Genomic DNA, 9,603 nt, shown 5'->3' on the forward strand with positions numbered 1-9,603 from the left:
GTTTGGACTGCTTTTTTCCCTTAAAGTGACATTCCACTTTTTTTGAAAATATGCTCATTTACCAGCTCCCCTAGAGTTAAACATTTGATTTTTACCGTATTGAAATCCATTCAGCCAATCTCTGGGTCTGGCAGTACCACTTTTAACATAGTTTAGCATAATCCATTGTATCTGATTAGACCATTAGCATCACGCACAAAAATAACCAAAGAGTTTCAATATTTTTCCTATTTAAAACTTGACTCTTCTGTAGTTACATCATGTACTAAGACCGACAGAAAATTAAAAGTGGTGATTTTCTAGGCAGATAAGGCTAGGAACTATACTCTCATTCTGGCGTAATAATCAAGGACTTTACTGCCGTAACATGGCTGCAGCAGGCGCAATGATATTATGCAGTGCCTGACAATAGTCCCCTGCTATTGAAAATTACCAAGGGGACTATTTTCAGAAAATGGCAACTTTTAATTTTCTGACTGGTCTTAGTACACGATGTAACAACAGAAGAGTCAAGTTTTAAATAAAAATATCAAAACTCTTTGGTTATTTTTTAGCGCAACGCTAACTGTGCATTCAAACCGCCACCGGCGAGAGCGTCAAAGTGGCCGGAAGTCATTCATTTTCAATGAGAGCCGGCGGCGAGCTCCGGCGAGCAGCGGCGCATCATGTACAGGGTGAGCGTCGAGGAGAGTTGAAATCAGCTCAACTTTATGGTAATGAGATATGACGCGGTTCGGCGGCAACCAATCGGAAGGCGGAAATGTTCACCGGCAACCAATCGGAAGGCGGAAACCTCCGCCTGAGTGGAGTTCAGAGAATGCATTCGAGCGTCACCCCTCGTTCAGACAGCCAGCGACGTTATCGCTGTGTGTCACTTGTCTCTTTCAATGAGGCGTTTCTAAATCTGCTTTTCATAAACAAATGAGTACCATCCACGCCAGTAACTGACGAGAGAAGGGTGACGTGAACTCCACTGCTTTGTTCTAATTGGTAGTCGCTCCCGAAAGTCGCTCGACATTTGCATAAACTTAAACTTTTCTTACGCCACATTCAGACAGCCAGCCATGTTATCGCTGCTCATCGCCTGCCGCTGGTGGTTGATGTCCCTTGTGGGCGTTCCCACTTCTGGTTGCGTAGTAGTGTGACGTTACCCCATGTTGTAAACAACAAATCAGTGCTCCACTTACTTCACTCCCATTGGTAGTCGCTCGTGAAACTCGCTGCTAATTTGCATAAAGTTAAACTTTTCTCAACTTTTGTCGCGCGACTCCGTCGCTAATCGCGCCTACATTCTGTCGCCAACGGTCACGTTCGCTCGTGTCGCCGGAAGTCGCCAGGTTTCCATTGAAATGAATGAGATCGCGTCGCTCTACTACTGCTTGTTGTTGGCTGTCTGAACGAGGGGTCAGAGTGTCCACTACAACTTTTCTTTAGCATCGTTGTCAGGGCAGCCAGAGCTTTTATTGACGCTCTCGCCGGTGGCGGTCTGAATGCACAGTAATGGTCTAATCAGATTCAATGGATTATGCTAAGCTATGCTAAAAGTGGTACCGCCAGACCCGGAGATCGGCTGAATGGATTCCAAAATGGTGAAAATCAAATGTTTAACTCTAGGGGAGCTGGAAAATAAGCATATTTTCAAAAAAATGGAGTGTCCCTTCAATAAATAAAATCATGACTTAAAAACTGCATTTTGTATCATCTTTTTTTATATTAAAACTAGTTTGAAGATTTGAATAATTTAAGTGTAAGAAATATGAAAAAAAGGAGCGCAAATACTTTTTTAAAACAATCATAATAGGTAAGTTAGATTCAATGCATTTATTTTAGTTCAATGTTGTTGTTTTGTTGTAATGTTTAGTAATGTCATTAGTCGTGTAAAGGAAGTTTAAAGTGGTTAGATTGTAGATTGTCTGCCTTGTAAGTTTTGAGTTTGTGCTTAACACTTTAAGGTGTATTGTTGTTTAATAGGGTTTTTGCACTGATCATTGATGCGATGAGTGTTACTGTGATATTATCAATAGTTTTAAGCAACAAACACTTTGTCAACGTTCCTGTAGCTCAACTGATAGAGCACTGCATTAGCAGAGCAAAAGGTCGGGGTACACACATACTGATAAAATGTATACTTTTAAGTCGCTTTGGATAAAAGCATCTACCAAATGCATAAATGCAATGTAAATGACAACATATGTATGCTGTAAAAAGGATATATAAAAAGAGACCAATACATAAATGATAATTCATTATGAACTTAATTCAAATAATGTTCAAATGATGGAGGATTTTACCCCAAGTAAAGAGTTATTTAAAATTATCAAATTTACTTAGAATTATTTACCATTATTTCAAAATCTTTTACATATGCTTATATATAAAATAATAAAAGACAAAATAGCTTGGTTTATATCATAAAAAACATCGTAGATTGTTTAACAATCCAAGACAAACTATTACCTCAATGCTCGCACCACAAAATAGTTAAGCAGATTAATTTTTCATACACCGTATGTAAAGGGTTACACAACCTTCCCTTATAAACATCACCTCTACCAGGACAACTTGAAAGGATTTCATCATGTAACAGCACTAAACTAAATGCAATCTAACCCAGACAAGATGAAGACATTTGGCAAAATGTAATGTTTTCTGACGAGGCTGCAGCGGTCTTTGTATTTAATCCAGAAAGAAGCCACCCCTCCTTCTCCTCAGACAATCTCATCCTTTTCATTCAATCAAAAGATAAGCATGCAAGAACATGGTCAATTCATCAAATCTGTACGCTAGGACCAGTTCAATAATATTAGGTCTGTCTACTTCATGATGGGATGATTTTTTGGAACAAGCCTAATGCTTAACGGCAAGAACAACAAATCAAGCTCGAGCTGTTCCTCACGTCAACCTCGAGATGCAAGGCAGGCCATTAACATCAGCAAAAAAACGCTTGATATAGAAACTGTCCCTTTAATCGTATAAGAAAATAATGATCTAAGTGAGAAATATGCCATCTCAATCGTTAAGAAATTATTTATTTCCAATATTGATCTTGTAAAACTAGAAATGTCCTCATCCATATGAAACAGGTCACGGGAACATCTGTAAATGGCTATAAAACAGCATCTGTTTAGCACACATAATGGCTCGCATTTAAATGTCCAGATGTCCCGTTTTACCCATATTAATAAAATGATTGTGGTGGAGGAATTAAAGAAAACTGCTCTCATCAGCTCAGCACTGTCAGGGCTTCTAGAAGCTCAGCAGGGCTTCTACAAACATTTGCCTTGTCTTTTTTTATTGGACATCACAAGATTATAAGCATCTTCCATAAGTTAAAACTTATCATCAGATGTCTAAACTATATAAAATGGAAAAGCACTATTTTTGTGACATTGGGAAGCACAGGTCAGTGTTTTCCTCATTTTTTTAAATACAATACACTGTATACTATAACACTACTACTATATACAATACACTACACATTATAAAACTATATACAATACTATATACAATAAACTATAACCCTACTACACTCTAAAAAAACAAACGGTGCTATATAGCACCAAAACAATTGCTTTGGATCGTAACGATAGAAGAACCATTTTAGTGCCATATAGCACCGGTGAAGAACCAGTGAAGCACCAGTGAAGCACCAGTGAAGCACCAGTGTAGAACCATATAGGGGCCATATAGCACCACATATGGTTCTACATAGCACTATATGGTTCTACACAGGTGCTTCACTGGTGCTTCACTGGTTCTTCACCTGTGCTATATGGCACTAAAAATGGTTCTTCTATCGTTACGATCCAAAGCAACTGTTTTGGTGCTATATAGCACCGTTTGTTTTTTAGAGTGTATATACAATACACTATAAAACTAAACATAAAATTATTCAATACACTGTATACAATAACACTATACATAATAATATATACAAAAAGCTATACATAATACTATATACTATACACTATAAAACTAAACATAATATTATATACAATACAGTATAAAACTATATACAATACTATATACAATAAACTATAACACTATACATAATACTATATAAAATACACTGTATTCTAAAACACTATACATAATATTATATCCAATACACTATAACATGATATATAGAATACTATATACAATACACTATAACGCTATACATAATACTTTATACTGTACAATACAATATACACTATAAAACTAAACAATACTATATACAATGCAACACAATACACTATAAAGCTATACATATACTATATATACTAATACACTGTATACTCTAACGTTATACGTAATACTATATACAATACACTGTATTCTAAAACACTATACATAATGTTATATACAATACACTATAACGCTAAACATAATACTATATACTGTACAATACAACATACACTATAAAACTAAACAATACTATATACACAATACAATATACTATATACACAATACACTATAAAGCTATACATATACTATATATACTAATAATATACACTGTATACTATAACGCTATACGTAATACTATATGCAATACACTGTATACTAAAACACTATACATACTATTATATACACTATAAAACTATATAGAATCCTATATACAATACACTATAACGCTATACATAATACTATATACTGTACAGTACAATATACACTATAAAACTAAACAATACTATATACAATGCAATATACTATATACACAATACACTATAAAGCTATACATGTACTATATATACTAATAGTATACATTGTATACTATAACGCTATACGTAATACCATATACAATACACTGTATTCTAAAACACTATACATAATGTTATATACACAATACACTATAAAACTATATGCAATACTATATAAAATACACTATAACGCTATACATAATATACTTTATACTGAACATATACAATATATAATATAAAACTGAACAATACTACATACAATCCAATATACTATATACACAATACACTATAAAGCTCTATATATAATAATAATAATATACTCTGTATACTATAACATATAATATACTATAACATATATATATACTTTAACAATAATATACACTGTATACTATAATAATATACACTGTATACTATAACGCTATACGTAATACTATATACAATACACTGTATACTAAAACATTATACATAATACTATACACAATACACTGTATACGAAAACACTTTACATAATCTATTTATAAAACTATATACAATACACTATCAAACTATACATAATATTATATACAATACACTATATACTATAAAACTATACATTATTCTATATACAGTACACTATATAATAAAAAACTATACATAATACTATATACAATATAGAATACTATATACAATAATCCTCCATATACTATATACATATTAAACTATATATAACATACTATTTAAACTATATGATGGCTGCATGTTAAAATATTCAACTCATAGTCAGATTAGTCAAAATATAGTAATTTTTTCTTTCCAGGTGTAGTCAAATACTTTTGCAGTTGCTTTTCGAAACAGGATAACAACATATCCAGTTCTTGAATTAAAGTTATTTTTATACTGTTGACAAATATATGCCAGGTAGCATTATTGTAATCTGAGAGGAAACATATAATATACAAAAATACTATTACAAAATGAAAAAATGGCACAGGTGTAAAGGCGCTAACAGTATGACATTCACTTTGTCACTCGTAGCTTAGTTATATCACTAGATTTAGGAACTGAGACCATCGCCAGCTTGTTTAAGGTCGGTTTTGCACCTGTCTTGAGGGAATCAGAGTTGAACTGAGGGCTTTACAGTGAAAGCAAAGATCAGCGCGCTGATACAAGGCCACTGGCTTGGCACACAAACTAAGCGTGTACTAATAACAGAGCGGTGCCTACAACTGTGGGGAATTTTCTTAAAGCGCTTTATGGGCCAACAATTGCACATTACTCATGTCTACAACAGCTGCTGGTATAATTCTATGAAACTAAGATGTGCCCTTAAGGAACCGTGGCAGAAGAGTGTGTGAAAGAAAGATGGGAATTTTCGGATGGCCTTTACAGAAAATAAAAACACATTCTGTCTTTAATTATACCCATGCATTTCCAAACATATTCTGCGTTAAAGCTTGTTTTAATTTCATATGGTATCGTGGGAGGTTTGTAAAGTGTCCATGTACAGTAGTAAAAGGCTGAGAAGAAAAATAAAAATATTCCTGCATACAGAACACCACATGGGGGGCTGAGCTAAATGAACTGGTAGTGTACTGTTAAGCCTTATATGTTTGTTATGTGGAGATTTAAGGGTTCAGACTGCTTTGATCTGTATACTGATTGAAGCATTTTTATCATAACCGAGTCTCCTTGAGAACTAAATCTACTTAAATTTTTTCATTCCTTATCGTTTTCTTTCATTGAAAATGACAATCCGGACTATCTAATCCATCTTTCTTTTAAATTAGGAAAAATATTATTCCCATAGGCTCTGCCCTTGCCAATATGAAAATGATTTTGGATTTGGGACATGTAGACTAGGGGAATGCCAAGGGGGTTTGTGTTCCAAGAAACAGTGGGTCACATATTAATCAAGGCAAGAAACAAAATTGAGACTATTATTCACAAACTGATATGTGTATTCTTCTTTGCATTGATGGATTTAGATTAGAACTACTAAAAAAAATAAAAAAGATTTTGATTGGAAAAGTAGGGCAGGAGGGTTAGATAAATCCTTTAGATGCATGTTTGTCAGATCCTTATATATTTAACGAAATATGAATTTAAATATGTAGATGCATGCCACTTTTATTTGAGTCATGTTTTGTTTTACCTTTCCTAAATTACTTTCATAAACTTTACCATTTACATGTCACTTAGCAGCAGTCAAATAATGCAATGCAAAATCAATGTCTTAATATTTGCAGACAGAAATAATATTATTAATCATTTTATAAAGAAAGTAGAGCCTTTATATTAAAAAATGGTTACTAAATAGACCTCATTTTTAAAGGTTTAGTCTGCCTCATGCATCCTCCCCATGCGTGGCAACATTAACAAGATAACAGTTAAAGAGACATGAATGGAAATGAAAAGGAAAAAGTTTGACAATACAAGCACTAAGCACATTCATAGACTGTTGTGTTGCAACATCCAGACAGCACAGCTATATATTTATATTGATTTAGGAGCCAAAAGCTACAGCTTTTGTTTAAAAAAGAAGGACAATTGTGATGAATAATTCAACTCTTCTGTCCCACTGTGATGATAACTTAACACAAAGAGCTATTCTGTAACTTTGCCAATTGGACTAATTGATGATTTGCATGTGAATGCTGGCCTTACATTTACTACCCCTTAATGCAGGAACAGCTAGAACCATTCCGAAATGAAAAGCTCGAACATCTTGTTTTTTTAGGGTTTCTTTTTTAAAATACCTAATTGATGTTGTGGTTAGTTTTTGTTTGTCATGCAGGTATTAAACATTTGGCACATTTTCCTTATTATTATTGGAATAATTTCCCCACACGCGACTATATGCCAAAATATATTCAGATCGTATTGAGAAACAACAGCCGTGTTTTTTACAACAGCAACTCATCATCCCAAGAAGGTAAATCCGTTCAGACTTTTAATGTTCGTCTGAGGTAATAAACACGTTTCTGTATTTTTATCCTTAAGCACAATATCCAGGGCATGAGAAAACAACATTTTTACTCTCACTGAATGTAACTGCATGTTACCAGCAGATGGAGGCATTGGATTTGTTTGGTTTTTCCTCTAGAGTTAGCTCTAGCAACTCATTATATGGTCAGAAGATGGCAGCAAATATCAACAAGTAAAGTGTATTATGAACAGTTGTGGAGATGACTTCATACATAGAGGGGTGGTTTCCCGGACAGTAGCTTAAGCCAGGACTAGGCCTTAGTTTAATTAGGAAATAACTCGTTTTTACAAACACACATTACTAAAAACATTACTTGTGTGCATTTTGAGGCAAAACAAATGACACTGATGTATTTTAAGATATGTCAGTGCAAGTTGTTTTCAGTTTGGACATCTCTTACATTTATTTTAGTCTAGGACTAGTCTAATCCCTGTCCGGGAAACCGCCCCAGAGTATGAGCCTTGGTAAAGACAAAATATGCCCACCTTAAGAAGAATGTGCACTGTAAGATATTTATATGTTGAGCATAGGATAATAGTTCATTAGGCAATATATTATAACTTCAATTGTGTAACTAAATGATTCATTTTAAAAAAAAAACTTTTAAACACCCCATAGGGTACAGTTTTTACAGATTGCTTTTTTTCTATCTGTCTGTCTTTATGTCTATTAGTATATGTATGTTGGGTTGCTTGTTCATTGTTTGTTTGGTAAAAAAAAACCTCTATGGGGCGGTTTCCGGGACAGAGTTTTGAATAATTCAGGACTAGGCTTTCACAATGATTAAATAAATGTCTCATTGCAATTGTTTGACCTCATTGGGATGATTTCAGATCACAGCAATGATTGAACATCTCTTTAAAAACACAAGGGGAGCTGCAGGGCCGGTATAAATGAGACAGTATCAGATGGCGCTCCTTAACTGACAGTGTAAGGATATACCGATATACACTGCAAAGCCATTCAATACTGTAGAAAAAACAGCATTTAAAGAAATGCTGCAAAACTTTGATAAGTAGTGTAAACTAAAAGGTAAAACATACATTTCCAAAACAGCAAATCCAAATTTATGGAAGTGAAGGATGCTATTCCTAAGAAACTGTAAGGAATTGATTTATTTTTGCAGCCACTACAGACCTGTGGTCCAGTAACTATATGATCTTAGTAGGATTTGCTACTATTTAAGGCCTGTTCTGGTATAGTCAGTTTATTTTGATTGCATTTTTATTTTCAGTTATTTTTCAGAGATTTTATTGCGTTTTTTTCTTTTTTTCTAAATTTTCAGTTTTTTTTAGATATATTCATTTAATTAATATTTACTGCCAGGTAAACTTTGCAAAAGATTTTGTTTAAATAATCACAACAATGTGTAAAAAAAAATTCATGAACCAACAAAAAACATTTGAGAATTAAATGTCAAAGCAATAAAAAAGACAAATAATCGTCATAATCATTTAAGTCCCAAAACAGGCAATTAATCGTCATAATGGTCACAATTTATTAGGCAATTAACCGTCAGCCAAATTTGATAACCATGACAGCCCTAGACTAGGCCTTAGATATATAAAAACATTTTAGTAGTTTTTACATACCTTACAAAAACACAATAATGGTGTGCATCTAAAGACCAAAACAATGACATTGTTATATTTTAAGTTATGTCAGTGCAGCCTGTTTTTAGTTAAGACAGCTCAAATATGCAATTTAGTCTAGGCTTAAGCCCTGTCCTATATGTGTTTTAAATATTTCATGACAGCCTAAAAATAATGTATGTATCTATGTTTATTTGTTCATTATATGAAAAACTTTAGATATTTAATAACAGCCTAAAAATAATTTATCTCTGTCTATCTGTCTTCCATCCAAACAAATGCCATCTTTGTAACTTTGTTTTGTATAGACCAGTTCAAAAGATGTAAACAACACTGGTCCAGAAGCACTTCCTGTTTCCGTTTTTTA

This window comes from Paramisgurnus dabryanus, chromosome 17, assembly GCF_030506205.2.
Source record: "Paramisgurnus dabryanus chromosome 17, PD_genome_1.1, whole genome shotgun sequence".
Lineage (NCBI taxonomy): Eukaryota > Metazoa > Chordata > Actinopteri > Cypriniformes > Cobitidae > Paramisgurnus > Paramisgurnus dabryanus.